A 16133-nucleotide genomic window follows, 5' to 3' on the forward strand; every position below is an offset into this window, starting at 1 on the left:
GTTACCATCCCACCAAATGATGCAGTCAGATAGGTCACTCTCAATTCTGCACCTGTAAAGGGTTGTGAAGATAGAGGCTGGTAGCCCCCCCCCCCCCCCCCCCCGCCCACCACAAGCTGACAAGGAGGTGTTGTGGGTCCAGGATCCACCCTATGGAGAAAATAAACTAACCAAAGTAATTGTTTTCACTTGGCTTGTTTCAGGTTAGATTCTGGAATTGTTTGGCGAGCTCTTAACAGAATGGGTGTAACGCTCAGCAGAATTCTTAAAACAGGAAATTGTAATTACCTAACCTTAATTGTAAAGGTGAGGAAATGAAAGGATCAAAACTTGAATTTTTTTGGCATTCAACGCTCTTTTTAGAACAGGAAGTGTTCTTTTAAATAAATAGTGAGCAGGAATATGGAGTATTAAGCTATTACTGGTCACATTTCCTGTCTCCATGGAGAGGTCAACGAACTGAAGTTAAACAGGCTTCTGTGAGCAGGAGGAAGACTGGTGAAGATGACAAGGGATGCACATGTGCAGAAACTTGAAGTATGAACAGATCCCAGCCAATCTGTGAGCTTGTAGATTTAGTCCCATATATCCTTGAAGCAAATAACTTGTGGAATTTAATTTTAACAATACAGAACAGTAGAAGGCCTTCTAGCCCATGAAATTAGTGCCTCCCAATTTACCTCAAAGGTTTTGGAGAGTAGGAGGAGACCAGACCACCAGAGAAAACCCATGCAGACATGGGGAGACAGACAGCACTGGATTTGACCTGGGTAATTGGTGCTAAAAGAGCATAGATCTAACCATTGTGCGCTGCATGATGTCTGTTCGGGCAACGTTCGACTGCAAATGTGTCTGTGGTCTCATAAGGTTATAACAGAGTTCTGAAATCTTGATCGAATGGGACATAATGTATGCTAAGTACGTAATATGTTGTTTGCACCACACCTAATGTCCTATTTCACAGAACATAGTGATGCATGACTGTACTGTACTGGGGGTGGGGCAGGGTCGCTCATCCAGAGAAGGGGTCGGTCGGTCAGAGAAGCAATGTTGAATTAACATTTTGGGTCGAAGAGGCTTCCATCCGTTCTTCATCCTTCCACATATGCTGCCTGACCTGTTGAGACTTTGCTACCATTTTCTGTTCTTTAATTTTCTACTTCCTGCATCTGTAATTTTAGTTTTTGATCCATTGTTGTGTATTAAATAGGAGACACAAAATAACGTGAGGGAGCATGAGGAAGCAATATTACTGTTTGTGATAAGGTCAGACATGATGTATCAGTACCTTGAATCACAGCTGAGGTTTTGAAGTCACTGGAAAGCAGGGAATATTTGTATCCTCTGTCAGAAGTTTTGGGACAATCAAAGCAAATTAAGTGAACTGAAGGGGAGCTCTCAGCCTGCAGGATTGGTGCTCGCTGGTCTGTGGACTGTGAGAAAAGACAGCAGTTTCACATTTGGCAAAAAGCAAGGCTACCAAATCAATAATGATGAAGTGATCCTCTTTCTTAAGGCTTGGCCAATCTGGTCTGTCAGGTCACCAGCTCACAGAAATACTGGAAATGCTACAAGTATATGGAAGTTTTGCCATAGGCCATGGAAGCTTTTCTTTTTGGCTCATATCCTTTATTCTTGGAGATTTTGTCAGCCCATTTCTCTCCATGGATGCTGCTTAACTCATTGAACCTCTTTTGCTTTTCTTAATTTGCTTGATGAGTGAATGGGATGGTGCTGAGGGATATTTCAGGAATCTGTTGTGACTTGAGTGAGCTGACTACAGGGCTCATGTCTGTTTGCAATGAGGAAGGAGGAGTGAGAGAGATGCTGCCTTTCAAATTCTCTTGGAGTTGAAGGTGTATTGTGGAATTTGGGGGCATTGTTGTGGACATCATTGGAAGAAGGAATGCCTTGGTATGAGGGCGAGCTTGAGAAAACTGGTATGTCTCATGGATGCTGGAAGGTTCACAATGACATCTTGTCTATAGAAGATGAATGAGCTGAACTTGAAATTACAAAGGTTTCCAGAACCACAGCACTAAGAATGATTTGAAGTAGGAAGTCAAAGTGAAGTTCCCTCATTTGGGAGAAGAAAGTGATCATAATTTTAAGAAGGAAAAAAACAACCATGAAAGTTGAGGTGAAAAGAGGTGTTTGCAGAATGGTGTAATGTTCCACACTTTAAGAACCTAGTTGACTTCAATTGAGCCATGTTGGATAGAATCCCTGTCCTTGCTGCCTTAATTTTGAATTTTGAGCTTGTTGTAGCTGAGATATGAACATTGGAGTAGAATGAAAGTGTGGGTCAGTCTATTTGTTGTCCCCCTTGTGGACTCTACAATGTTATGGAAATATGGCAGAATTTGAAGGAATATATTACAGATGAGATGGTGGGTTTTGACATGAATACAATAGTGGAAACGGTCATGATAGAACCTGTTGTGTTCAGAATAGGTTCAATGGGTCCAAGGTGAATCAAGGTTGGACACGTGCTGGTATTCAACTATGCACAGCGGAATTCATGAAAGACATTTGATGGATATACAGCAAAGACGATTGTGAAACAAGGGTTAAACCTACAGTGCCTACCATCCAGAGGCACAATATACTGAGTACACAAATCAAGGAGGGTTAAGCTTGTCGTGCCTACCAGCTACAGGCACGGTATACCACCTAACTAAACAAGAACATCCAAATGAACCTGGTCTCCAGTGTTGCTGCAACTCAGAATCCAGGTCAGGCCCAGCACATTTGACCTTTCAGCATCCTGTAGCTCAGCAATGGTTCTGAGGGAGCAGTAAAGAGAGATAGTAGGGGCCTTGTGTGTGCTTTGTCAATGCAGGGTCCATCCATGTGACCTGCAAGGACCAAATGGGCATCAGCCTCACCTGTAGGCAGCTCTCACCTTTGGTAGATGAGATCACTACCAATCCCTTGCCTGCTGGAGAGGTCACGTGATCCTCCCATTACAAATCCCACTGGCTTGAGACCTGACAAAGTGTGAAAGATATTGATAAAATGTTGTAAATGAATACCTGAGGAGCATAGAGGGAAGTCCCATGTAAAGACCCACTCATTGTCTTAATTGGGAGGCAATTGCATTTCTTCACTTGCTTCCAATGTGGATACAAAAACAGAGAGCGTCAAAGGGTGAGGTCGGATCCCCAAATGGGGAAGAGGGCAGACCTGATTGAAATCCATTTTTGGGATAGCACTGAGATTTCTCCAGCAGAAATAATGGCTCAAAGCTTCAAGGTGAGAGGGGAAAGATTTGAGAGGGGACCTAAGGGACACTTTTATCACTCCTGATGGAAATTTTGTATCAAAAACCAAAGTGTCAGAGAAAGTAGAAGCAAGTGGAATTATGACAGATAATGAGAGGAAAGGTTTGGAAGAATAAGCACAAAATGTGGGCAGACAGAACCAGCCCCAGAATATCAATGGTTGACATTGGAATAGTTGAACTGAATGGCCAATTCTGCACTGTCGGACTCAATATCAGCAACAAAATTTCATTCCTTGTCTGCCTGTGTTTGAACTTGTATGTCCTCCCTTGACCCTATGCATTGCTTTTGGATACATTGTGTTCTCTCACATCACAAAGACTTGCTGGTTGATAGGCCACTCTAAATTGCCCCTCATGTATGGGTGAGTGGGAACTGGTGACAAAAAGATATGTGAAGAGAATCCTATCAGATTAGTGCAAGTACAAGTTCAGGTCTTTGATCTGTGCCGACTCAATGGGCCAAAGAGCACATGTCCAAGGATCATCAGGACTTGCGAGCAAGTGCTAACAATATTGTAAAGTTTGATCCGGAAACTCCTTGTTGAAGCCAAGTGTAGAATTTCATTTTAAGTAATGGTGTATACAGAATGGCTGATTTAGAAAATCTGGATCTGGTCAACGTTGGTCAGGAAATTCCAAATTAAGAGCAGTTAGTTAGTAAAGAAAAATTAATAAATAAAATTAAAGTCTAATTTAGGGCAGTGCAATTAGCCTGGTCTAGTGGTTAGTGCAATGCTATTACACTGCCAACAACCTGGGTTTGAATCCAGTGCTGTCTCCACGGAGGTTGTACGTTCTCCCAATGTCTGCTCCAGTTTGCTCCCACATTCCAAAGTCGTACAGGGTTAGTAGGTTAATTGGTCACATGGGTGTATTTGGGCAGCGTGGCGTCATGGATAGTCCACGAATGTAGGCAATGCTCTTGACAACTAATGGATTCTTGATCACCTATGTGCTGCAGGAATTAAAGATCGTATTCTGGATGGAAGCACAGTCCATGATAGATGTGCCTGAGAGAATACATTTGATGGATGTACAGCAAAGACTAATAATAGAAAGAAAAATAGCAGTCGATCAAGAACTGGAAAGTGAGGAAAGAAGTTAGAGTGTGCTGAGAGGAAGCTTGAGTGATATTTAATCGTGTACTAAATACAGAAATGTGTTTGGAGTTTCTATTAGAATTCACATTTGGTATGTTGAAAACCCTGCAGATGTTCGTTCAACAAATAGAGGTATGGAGTATAGTTTTCAAAGTAGCTTTTTGAGATCATTGAATACATTTGCTTACATATTGAACTATTTCTAACTTTGTCTAATGCTACGTATGAATGTTAACTGAATGTTAAAGAAATGGCTTTGTTCTGAAAGGAAAGTGAGACACGAATGTGTGGACCATTTGTAGGTTCTGTGTACAACATGGGATGATCTTGATGCATTGTACCAGACTCAAGAGAACAGTTGCCTTCAAAGAATGTTCTTTTTAACTCGTCTGTAATATTGAGTACATCAACACTTTAAAAACGCATAATACTTTTTTTGACATTCAGAATGATGAAATGCATCCTGAAAGAATTGCAAATACTACCAATTATATGGAGATGTTCAAGTTTAAGAGCACATATTTTAATGCCATGCCAACAGTATCTTTTATCTGTTAAAGCTGCTTTGCTGCTTCTCAGTCCAAATCTGAAAATGTTAAAAATTACGAAGCTGCTATTAGTCTTGACAAAGGGAGAAGATCGTTTTGATTTGTATTTAAGTTTCTCTTTTTGTTTTGCAAATATACTCAAATTCTGAAAATGATTTTTTTATTGCTACCTTACAACCTAAAAAATAATTATAGAAAAGCAGCATTTCTTGAAGCAATCCCACCATTGATGGACGATCGCTTCCTCCCTGGATTTGTCTCTAAAAAGAGAAGTTTCAATTAGAGCACATCATTCCATTCTGTTTGAACAATGTTTCTCACTGGGATAATCGTTGACATCACACAGGATCTCAGGGCTGAAACATTGGTTACCCTTTACTAACCAATGTTGTATAACCTGCTGAGGGTACATACCCCTGTGACCACAGGGAATCACAAGAAAAAGGAACAGAAATAGGCCATTCAGCCTATTGAGTCTGCTCTGCTAATCCACCCGGAGCTAAACTGTTCTTGCATCTAGTTCCAAATTCTGGCCTTTCCCCTATATCCCTTGATACACTGACTAATTAGATACCTATCAATCTCCTCCTTTAACTCCCTCAGTGAATTCCACAATTCCACGACCCTCTGGCTAAAGAAATTTCTACTTATCTTTTTTAAATGGGTCCTTTCTAATTCTAAGACTCTGCCCCCTTGTCCTGGATTCACCCACCAAGAGAAATGCCTTATTCACATGTACTCTGTCCAATCCTTTCAGGATTCAAAATATTTCTGAGATCCCCTCTCATTCTTCTATATTCCAATGAATAAAGTCCAAGAGTTGCTAAACGATCTTTCTGGAAAATCTTCTCTCTACTCTCTTCAACATTATTACATCCTTTCCAAGGTAGGGGGCCCAAAACTGCACACAGTTCTCCAAATGAGGTCTCACCAGTGCCCCATGGAGCCTCATCAACACCTCTTTACATTTTATAAACTCTTCCTCTTGAAATGATGCCAACATAGCATTCGCTTTCTTTACTGCTGACCCAACCTGGTGGTTAATCTTTAGGCCGTCCTGCACGAGGACCTCCTAAGTTCTTTGACACTTCCAAATTTTGAATTTTCTCCCCATCCCAGTATTAATCTGCCTGTTTATTTCCTCAACCAAAATGCACAACATTATATTTCTCAACATTATATCTCATCTGCCATTTCTTTGTCCTCTCTCCTAAACTGTCCAAGTCTCCCTGCAACCTTTTGGTTTCTTCAACACTTCCTACTCCACCACCCATCTTGGTGACCTCTGCAAACTTCACCACGAAACCGTTCAATCCATAATCTGAATCATCAAGATACTTTGTAAAAAGAAGAGACCCCAACACCAACCCCTGTGGAACACCACTAGTAACTGGCAACCAACCAGAATAGGATCCTTTATTCCCATCCTTTGCTTTCTGCCTATCAGCCAATGCTCCACACAGTGGAGCATCTTTCCTGTAATTCCATGGGCTCTCATTAAACAGCCTCTTATGTGGCACCTTATCAAAGGCCTTTTGAAAATCTAAATACACAACATCCACAGCATTTCCTTTCTCCACCCTACTTGAGATTTCCTCAAATAAAATTCGAATAGTTTAGTCAGGCAGGATCTTCCCTTCATGAAACCTATCTTGTTATGCACCTTGAAGTATTTCATAACCTCGTCCTTGAGGATCGACTCCAATAACTTTCCAACATAAGACTAATAGGCCTATAATTTATTTTTATCTACCTCCCTCCTTTCTTAAACTGCGGAACTATATTTGCAACCTTCCAATCCTCCGGAACCATACCAGAGTCTATTGATTTCTGGAAAATCAATTCCAATGCCGCCATAATCTCCAAACCACCTTCTTCAGAACCCGTGGGGCACCTCATCTGGTTTGGGAGACATCTTTAGCTTACTAAATCACTAGCAACCATTCCCGGAGCCCTCTTACTATTGGGTATGTTGGTCTTGTCTTCCTCAGTGAAGACTGACGCAAAATATTTAGTTCCTCTGCCATCTCTCTCTGACTCCTTACAATTTCTCCAGCATTATTTTCAATCAGTCCTATCTTCCTGTCTCTCTTTTACTTTTTATATATTTTTTAAAAAGCTCTTAGTGTCTTTTTGTAAGTTACTTGCCAACTTCTTTTCTTTCATAATAACTTTCTTTGTCTAAGTTTTCAAATGTTTCCCAGTGGTTTTCATTAATTTTAGCTTCCTTGTATGCTATCCCGTTTGCTTTTATTTTAGCCTTCACTTCTCCTGTTAGCCACATTTGCTCAATTTTACCATTCATAATTTTCTTCTCTCGTGGAATATATCTATCCTGCGCTCTCCTTATTCCGTGTAGAAATATCAACCAATTCTGCTCTGCCGTCCCTCCATCTAGCTTAATTTTCCAGTCAACTTCGGCCAGTTCCTCTCTCATACCACTGCAATTTCCTTTGTTCCACTGAAATATTGACACACCTGATATCAGCTTTTCCTTTCCAAATTTGAAACTGAACTCAATCATGTTATGGTCACTGCTCCACTTGCACCTATATTTTCCCTCCACCATCAGTTAGAGCCCAAAACGATCCTTCCAAGTGAAGAAACATTTATCTTGTGAATCTGCAGGGGTCATTTGCTGCTTCCAGTACTCCTGTTGTGGTCCCTTCTACACTGGAGAAACTGGGTGCAGACTGGGAGATCGCTTTGTTGAGCACCTCATCTCTGTCCACCACAATAGCATAAATCTCCCAGTCGCCATCCATTTCAATTTCCCATCCCATTCTCTTGCTGACATGTCTGTCGACGATTGCACTGCTAGACTGAGACCACCTGGAAATTGAAGGAACAACACCTCATTTTCTCTCTGGGCACCCTCCAACTGGTTGGCATTTAAACCCCCCTCCCCCCATGGCCTTCTTCTCTCTGTCATCTTTCCTCCAGCTCTGTCTCGATCTCTCTCTTCCCTTTTTCCTCTCATTTTTCAGAACCTAAATCAATTCTCATCTCTCTTCATATCCTATCCAATTAACACCTTTTGTTGGTCTGGACACCTTCCTGCTCTTTGCTCCTTGAAGGGCTCAAACCTGAAATGTTGGTAATATATCTTTAACTCCAGTGGACGCTGCAAGACCGGCCGAGCTCCTCCAGCATTTCCGTGTGTTTTTACTACAATCGCAGCTTCTACAGAGTTTTGTGTTTCAGAACCTGCTGAGTTTCTCCAGCATTTTTGTGTATTGCACGACAATCCCAGTGTCAGCAGACTTTCCTGTTTAAAACCTGATCTGTAGATGGATGTGGGTGAGTCCTGCTGAGAAGTGTGTAATTTGTGGACTGTTGGTAAATGGAGAAATAAAAATCAACTTTTAACCTTGTCATGAGAGGGAGATTTTGTGGATATGCTTGTAAAACTAATGGCAGCTCTTACTATTTGTTCAAGAACTCTGATTACAAAAAAAATGATCCTGCAACTGGCTGCACATTTGCCTTTCTGCTCTCTAGTCAGGAGGGGCTGGGTTTGTCGCTTCAAACATCAATTAACATTCCCAACTTTGGCCTAGTCAATAAATGTGTAGTGAGGTAAAGCTAAGGAGACAACCTTTATCATTCTAAAGTAGATTTTTTTTAACAAGGAGTGGCACAGTTAACGATGAGGTTCAAATTCCACGATGTCGTTAAGGAGTTTGTATGTTCTCACTGTGTCTGTGTGGGTTTTCCCCGGTGGGGGATGGGGGTGTTCCAGTTTCTTCCCACCATTCAAAATGCACCAAGGTTGATTGGGTGTAATTGGGCAACACGGACTTGTAGGCTGAAATGGCATTTTACAGTGCTGTACATCTAATTCTTTTTTTAATTAAAAATTTAAAAAGAGGTTGATTCTTGTCATTGAAACCTGTGCTGCCCCAATTACACCCATTTAACCTACCAACCCCATATGGTTTTGGAGGGTGGGAACAAAACAGCACCTGGGAAATCCCATGTCATTTCCAGGTAGGACTTGTCTACTCCCTGCAGACAGCACAAGATGCAAACAAAGTTTGCTGAAGCTGTAATAGCAGTAGCTGCCACGCTAACCATTCTGGCCTCATTTCTTGATGCTGTAACAGAAGTAGCTGCCATGCTAACCATTCTGGCCTTGTTTCTTGAAGACATTCTTAACCCCGAGTTAGTGTTGCAACTTTTTCCCATCTTGTGCTAGTACGATAATTTCAGAAGTGAAAGCTAACAAGCAATAACTATTGAACCTTCAATTGTGATTGAAAAAAAATCTTTCTTCAGAGTTCAAAGGATAGCAAAGTCAAAATTGTACATTGAATCTCCCATCCAGAAGTCACTGGCAGCTCTGCTGTCTAGATTCCAATTTCTGATGTCACTCACTCATCCTAGTTTTGTCCATCCCTATCTGTGTGACCCTTTGGGGGAGTTTTGGAATGTGAAGATACGGCAGATGCTAGACATCTAAAATGTTTAGAAAGCAGAAAATGATGGTGATAATTGACTGCGTTGACCAGCAGATATGAAAAGAGAAACAGTTAATGTTAGAGTTTTCATGGATTCCGAGAGCGAAAGCATGTTGGAGGTGTCGGAAGCTTTCAACTGATCCCTTGATTATGGACACTGTTAAGGTGTAATATCGAGAGTAGGAGGCCTGGTACTGTGGAGGGTGAGAAGAATCCTATACTTGACTGAATGCTAGAAGGCTATGGGAGCAGAACTCATGAGAATATTCAGTGAAAGGTGCATGGACTTCTTCCTGGATTCCTTTATTACATTAAGTGGCAACAAGCAACTGTTCAATTTCAAGGTCATTATCATATGACTGTCCATATAATCAGAAGAAACTCAGTTTCTCTAGACCAGAGTCCACACTGAGATAATATACATCACATAATAATCACACATATACATAAAGATATAATATAAAATAAATTGTTCAGAATAATTTATCTGTTTCATTTATAAGAGGTGCAAGGTAACAGAATGTGTTCATCATTCTCACAGCCTGTGGGAAGAAGCTATTTATTTCCCAGCCTGGGAGTCCTGATTTTGAAACTCCTGTATCTCCCTACTTGATGGTACTAGGTCAAGGATACTGTATTTTTATTATTTTTTTTTATTTTTCACACTATGAACCATATTGACCACAATACACACAAACATTTTCCTCTTGAATATACACAGTGTCATTTTCTCCCCTTTTTCCCCCTCCATTCCCTCCCTCCTTCACCCCCCCACCCTACCCATTTGAACCCATTAGGGTTCAACATATACAATACAATAAACCCATTAAAAATGTCATCGCACAATGAAAATAAACAAGAAATTTGTGTCATCTACATTTACACACTGGGTCAGTTCATTTCGTCTTCTTTTCCTTCTGTCATTTTAGGTGGTGGAGATCCGCGGTAGGACCTCTCTGTTGTGTTCCATGTACAGTTCCCAAATTTGTTCGAATACTGTGATGTTATTTCTTATATGTTATTTTTTCCAATGGAATGCATTTATTCATTTCCATGTACCATTGCTGTATTCTCAGGCTCTCTTCTGATTTCCAGGTTGACATTATACATTTTGCTACAGCTAAGGCTACCATAATAAATCTTTTTGTGCTCCATCCAATTTGAGGCCTAAATCTTTACTACTTATATTACTTAGAAACATAGAAACATAGAAGATAGGAGCAGGAGTAGGTCATTCGAGCCTGCTCCGCCATTCAACGAGATCATGGCTGACCCTAAAGTTCAGTACCCCATCCTCGCCTTCTCTCCATAACCTTTAATACCCTTATACTGAAGAAATAGATCTAATTCCCTCTTAAATATATTTAATGAACCTGCCTCTACTGCCCTCTGTGGCAATGAATTCCACAGATTCACCACCCTCTGGGTAAAGAAATTCCTCCTCATCTTGGTCCTAAATGGTTTGCCTATTATCCTCAAACCATGGCCTCGGGTTCTGGATTTTCCCACCATTGGAAACATCCCATCTGCAACCATTCTGTCCAGTCCTGCCAGAATTTTATATGTCTCTATGAGATCCCCTCTCAATCTTCTAAACTCCAGCGAGTACAATCCCAATTTGCGCAATCTTTCCTCCTAAGTCATTCCTGCCATTCCAGGTATCAGCCCGGTGAATCGCCTCTGCACTCCCTCCATTGCAAGAACATCCTTCCTTAGATAAGGTGACCAAAACTGCACACAATACTCCAGGTGGGGTCTCACCAAGGCCCTGTACAGCTGCAGTAAGGTATCCTTGTTCCTAGACTCAAACCCTCTTGATATGAAGGCCAACATACCATTTGCCTTTTTAACTGCCTGCTGTACCTGTAGGCTCACCTTCAGAGACTGGTGTACAAGTACCCCGAGGTCTCTCTGCACTTCCCCATCTCTTAATCTATTGCCATTCAATTAGTAATCTGCCCTCCGGATTGTATTACCAAAGTGGATAACCTCACATTTATCCACATTGTAGTGCATTTGCCATGTATCTGCCCAGTCCCCCAATTTATCCAAATCACACTGGAGCTTCCTGACCCCCTCTTCCATGCACGCAACTCCTCCTAGCTTAGTGTCATCTGCAAATTTGGAGATATGACATCCAATCCCCTCATCCAGATCATTAATGTAAATTGTGAACAGCTGGGGTCCCAATACAGATCCCTGTGGCACCCCACTGGTCACCGCCTGCCACTCAGAAAATGAGCCATTTATCCCAACTCTCTGTCTTCTACCTGCCAGCCAGTTCTCAATCCACATCAATACTTTGCCCCCAATCCCATGAGCCTTGATTTTGGAAGCCAGTCGTTTATGCGGGACCTTATCGAAGGCCTTTTGGAAGTCCAGGTACACCACATCCACTGGCTCTCCCCCATCTATTTTACCTGTCACCATCTCAAAGAATTCCAATAGATTTGTCAAGCACGATTTACCTTTTGTAAATCCATGTTGACTCCGTCCGATCCCTTCTCTGCTAGTCATATGCTCCGCTATTACATCCTTAATAATGGATTCCATCATTTTGCCCACTACTAATGTAAGGCTCACAGGCTGATAATTCCCTGCCTTTTCTCTACCCCCCTCTTTAAATAGTGGGGTAACATTAGCTACCCTCCAATCCATGGGTACTGATCCTGAGTCTATCGAGTTCTGGAAAATAATTCTTAAAGCATCTGCTATCTGAATGGCCACTTCCTTGAGTACCCTAGGATGTAGATTATCAGGCCCTTGGGATTTATCGGCCTTCAATCCCATCAATTGAAAGATCTCTGGATCTTTTGGTATGTTGCTTTTTGTGATTTTTTTTTGGTGATTTTATTTAATACCTGATTTAGGGTATTAGCAGTACAAATTGCATGTCCTGTTGTTCCCGTTTCCTTCTTACAGCGAAAACATCTGTCTGATACTGTTGGGTCCCATTTATTTAACTTTTGGGGCCTATGTAACCAATTATATTGTATCATGCGTAACCTCGTGTTTATTGTATTTCTCATAGTTCTGGAGCATAGCTTTTCCCATATTTTATTCTTTATCTTTTGTTTAGATCTTGTTCCCACGTTTGTTTGGGTTTACAGCTTATTTCCTCGTTCTCTTTCTCTTGCAGTTTGATGTACATGTTTGTTATAAATCTTTTAATTATCATTATGTCTGTAATCACATATTCAAAATTGCTTCCCTCTGGTAACCTCAGTCTGTTTCCAATTTGTCCTTCAAGTAGGTTTTCAGTTGGTGGTATGCAAACATTGTACCGTGAATTATACCATATTTGTACTTCATTTGTTCAAAAGATAATAAATTATTTCCCAAAAAACAATTTTCTATTCTTTTGATTCCTTTTCTCTCCCATTCTCTAAAGGAAAGGTTATTTATTGCGAAAGAGATTAGTTGATTTTGCGTCAATAATAATTTTGGTAGTTGGTAATTTGTTTTTTTTCCTTTCTACGTGAATCTTCTTCCAAATGTTGAGTAAATGGTGCAGTACTGGTGCACTTCTATATTGCACCAGTTTTTCATCCCACTTATAAAGTATATTTTCTGGTACCTTCTCCCCTATTTTATCTAGCTCTATCTTGGTCCAATCTGGTTTTTTCCTTGTTTGATAAAAGTCTGATAGATACCTTAATTGTGCTGCTCTATAATAATTTTTAAAGTTTTGTAGCTGCAAACCATCATGTTTGTACAATTCTGTTAAATTTATCTAGTGCTATCCTCGGTTTCCCCCCTTTCCATAAGAATTTCCTTATTATTTTCTTCAGCTCATTGAAGAATTTAGCTCATTGAAATAGGTATTGTATCCTTGGGAAGATATTCATTTTAATTCAATTTACCCTTTCTATCAGTGTTAGTGGTAAATCTTTCCAATGTTCTAAGTCAGGCCCGCAGGCGAAATTTGGCCCGTGATATAATATTTGGCACGCAAGATCATATCAAATATGTATTAGAGCTGGCCCGCTGGCCGCCGCGCCAGTATAGCGCACGCACAGCTAATACTACAAATCCCAGAATGCTTTGCAAATGCGTTGGCGCCAGCCCGTCAGGCCACTAATCGCCCCCACCTCCTCTCTTTACTTTCATCTGTGACCTGTCGCCCAACTCGCATGTAATAAACCCCTTACGAAAAATGGCCAAACAAAAGACAAAAAACAGGACCTTTCAAGATAGGTGGGAGGGAGACTCTGACCCCAGAGTTTGATGAACTTGCATCTAAGAAGAGATGCCAAGTATCTGGTTTAGACCCAGGTGCATCAGAGTAATTCACAGTGGAGCAAGCTAAGCTTGGATTAATATTTTCTTTGGTTAACTTTGGACTGTTCATCGTTGAAAGATTGGATTTTCATTGAAGCAAGTTGTTATTTTTTTGACTTGTTGGCTTGTGAAAAAATATGCATTTAAAAGGAGCTTAAAGGCTATAGAGAAATATTATTTATTGAATATTTTATTTCTCATTTGTTAATGCTTCTTCTGGAAAGAGTTTAACCAAAACTATTATTAAACATTTATTTTAATAAGAAAAAGTTTAACATTACATATGTTGAAAGAAGAGAAAACATGCAGATGTTGTTGAAAATTGTCAATAAATATTTAGTTTGGCCCACGACTTAGTTCAAGTTTTTAATTTTGGGCCTCTGTGAATTTGAGTGTGACACCCCTGTTCTAAGTCATCTTATAATTTCTTCATTAATGGCTGATAATTGAATTTGTATAGATGGCCTAGATTATTATCTAGTCTAATACCTAGGTATAGGATTGTTTGTGTTTGCCATTTAAATGGTGATTCTTTCTTAAACTTTGTGAAATTCGCATTATTCATTGGCATCACTTCACTTTTATTTGCGTTGATCTTGTACCCTGACACTTCTCCATATTCCTTCAATTTCTTATGTAATTCTTTTCTTGATAATTCTGGTTCTGTTAAGTATACTATGACATCATCTGCAAATAGACTGATTTTATATTCCTTCTCTTATTTTTATCCCTTTTATTTTATTTTCTGTTCTTATCAGTTCTGCCAAGGGTTCTATAGCTAAAGCGAACAGTGAGGGAGATGGTGGGCATCCCTGCCTAGTTGACCTGCTTAATTTAAATCGGTTATTTATATATATATATATATATATATATATATATATCCATTTACTGTCACCTTTGCCAATGGTCCCATATATAATGCTTTAATCCAATTAATATATTTCTCTGGTAGGTTGAACCTCTGTAGTACTTTGAATAAATAATTCCATTCTACCCTGTCAAAGGCTTTCTCTGCATCTAAAGCAACTGGCACTGTTGACGTCTTATTTCCTTGTACTGCATGGATTAAGTTAATGAACTTGCAGATATTGTCCGTTGTTTGTCTTTTCTTAATAAATCCAGTTTGATCTTGTTTTACTATTTTTGGTACACAGTCGGCCAATCTGTTTGCTAATAGTTTTGCTATTATCTTATAATCTGAGTTAAGTAGAGATATTGGTCTATACGATGCTGGTGTTAGTGGATCTTTCCCCATCTTTGGTATTACTGTAATTATTGCTGTTTTACATGAATCTGGCATGTTTTGTGTTTCTTCAGTCTGGTTCATTACTTCCAGGAGAGGAGGAATTAATAACTCTTTAAATGTTTTATAGAATTCTATTGGGAGTCCGTCCTCTCCAGGGGTTTTATTGTTCAGAAGCTTTTTTAATATATCTTGTATTTCCTCTATTTCAAATGGTTTTATCAATTTGTTTTGCTCCTTTTCTTGCAATTTCAATAGTTCAATTTTGGCTAGATACTATTTATTTTGTCTTCTTTCCCTTCGTTCTCAGTTCGGTATAATTGCTCTTAGAATTCCTTGAAGTTTTCATTGATCTCTGTTGGATTGTATGTAATTTGTTTGTCCTTTTTCCTTGATGCCAATAGCGTTCTTTTAGCTTGTTCTGTCTTAAGCTGCCAAGCTAATATTTTGTGCATTTTTTCTCCAAGCTCATAATACTTCTGCTTTATCTTCATTATGTTCTTCTCCACTTATACGTTTGTAGTGTTTGGTATTTTATTTTTTTGTCTGCCAATTCTCTTCTTTTTGTTGTATCTTCCCTTGTTGCTAATTCTTTTTCTGTACTTACTATTTCCCTTTCCAGGTGTTCTATTTCCCGATTGTAGTCCTTCTTCATCTTAGTTACATAACTTATTATTTGCCCTCTGAAGAAAGCTTTCATTGCATCCCATAATATAAATTTATCTTTCACTGATCCAAATTTATTTCAAAGTACATTTTAATTTGGCGCTCAATTAATTCTCTAAAATCCTGTCTTTTAAGTAGCATGGAGTTTAATCTCCATCTATACGTTCTCGGTGGGATGTCCTCTAGGTCTATTGCTAATAACAGGGGTGAGTGATCCGATAACAATCTAGCTTTATATTCAGTTTTCCTAACTCTCCCTTGGATGTGGGCTGACAACAGGAACAGGTCAATCCTTGAGTATGCTTTATGTCTACTCGAATAATATGAGTATTCCTTCTCCTTTGGGTGTTGTCTCCTCCATATATCAAAAAGTTGCATCTCCTCCATTGATTTAACCATAAATTTGGCTATTTTGTTCTTTCTGCTAGTCTTTTGTCCAGTTTTATCTAACTTTGAATCCAAATTAAGGTTAAAATTCCCTCCTATCAATATATTCCCTTGCATATCTACAATCTTCAAAAAAGATATCTTGCATAAATTTTTGATCCT

General features: G+C 39.7%; 1 protein-coding gene across 10 annotated transcripts in view; it reads left to right on the forward strand.

Moving 5' to 3' along the window:
- The window catches only part of LOC138762331 (glycophorin-C-like), a 118946-nt gene that overhangs the window by 49322 nt on the left and 53491 nt on the right, over window positions 1–16133 (forward strand). The window lies entirely within an intron of this gene.

The sequence above is a fragment of the Narcine bancroftii genome, chromosome 4, assembly GCF_036971445.1.
Source record: "Narcine bancroftii isolate sNarBan1 chromosome 4, sNarBan1.hap1, whole genome shotgun sequence".
Lineage (NCBI taxonomy): Eukaryota > Metazoa > Chordata > Chondrichthyes > Torpediniformes > Narcinidae > Narcine > Narcine bancroftii.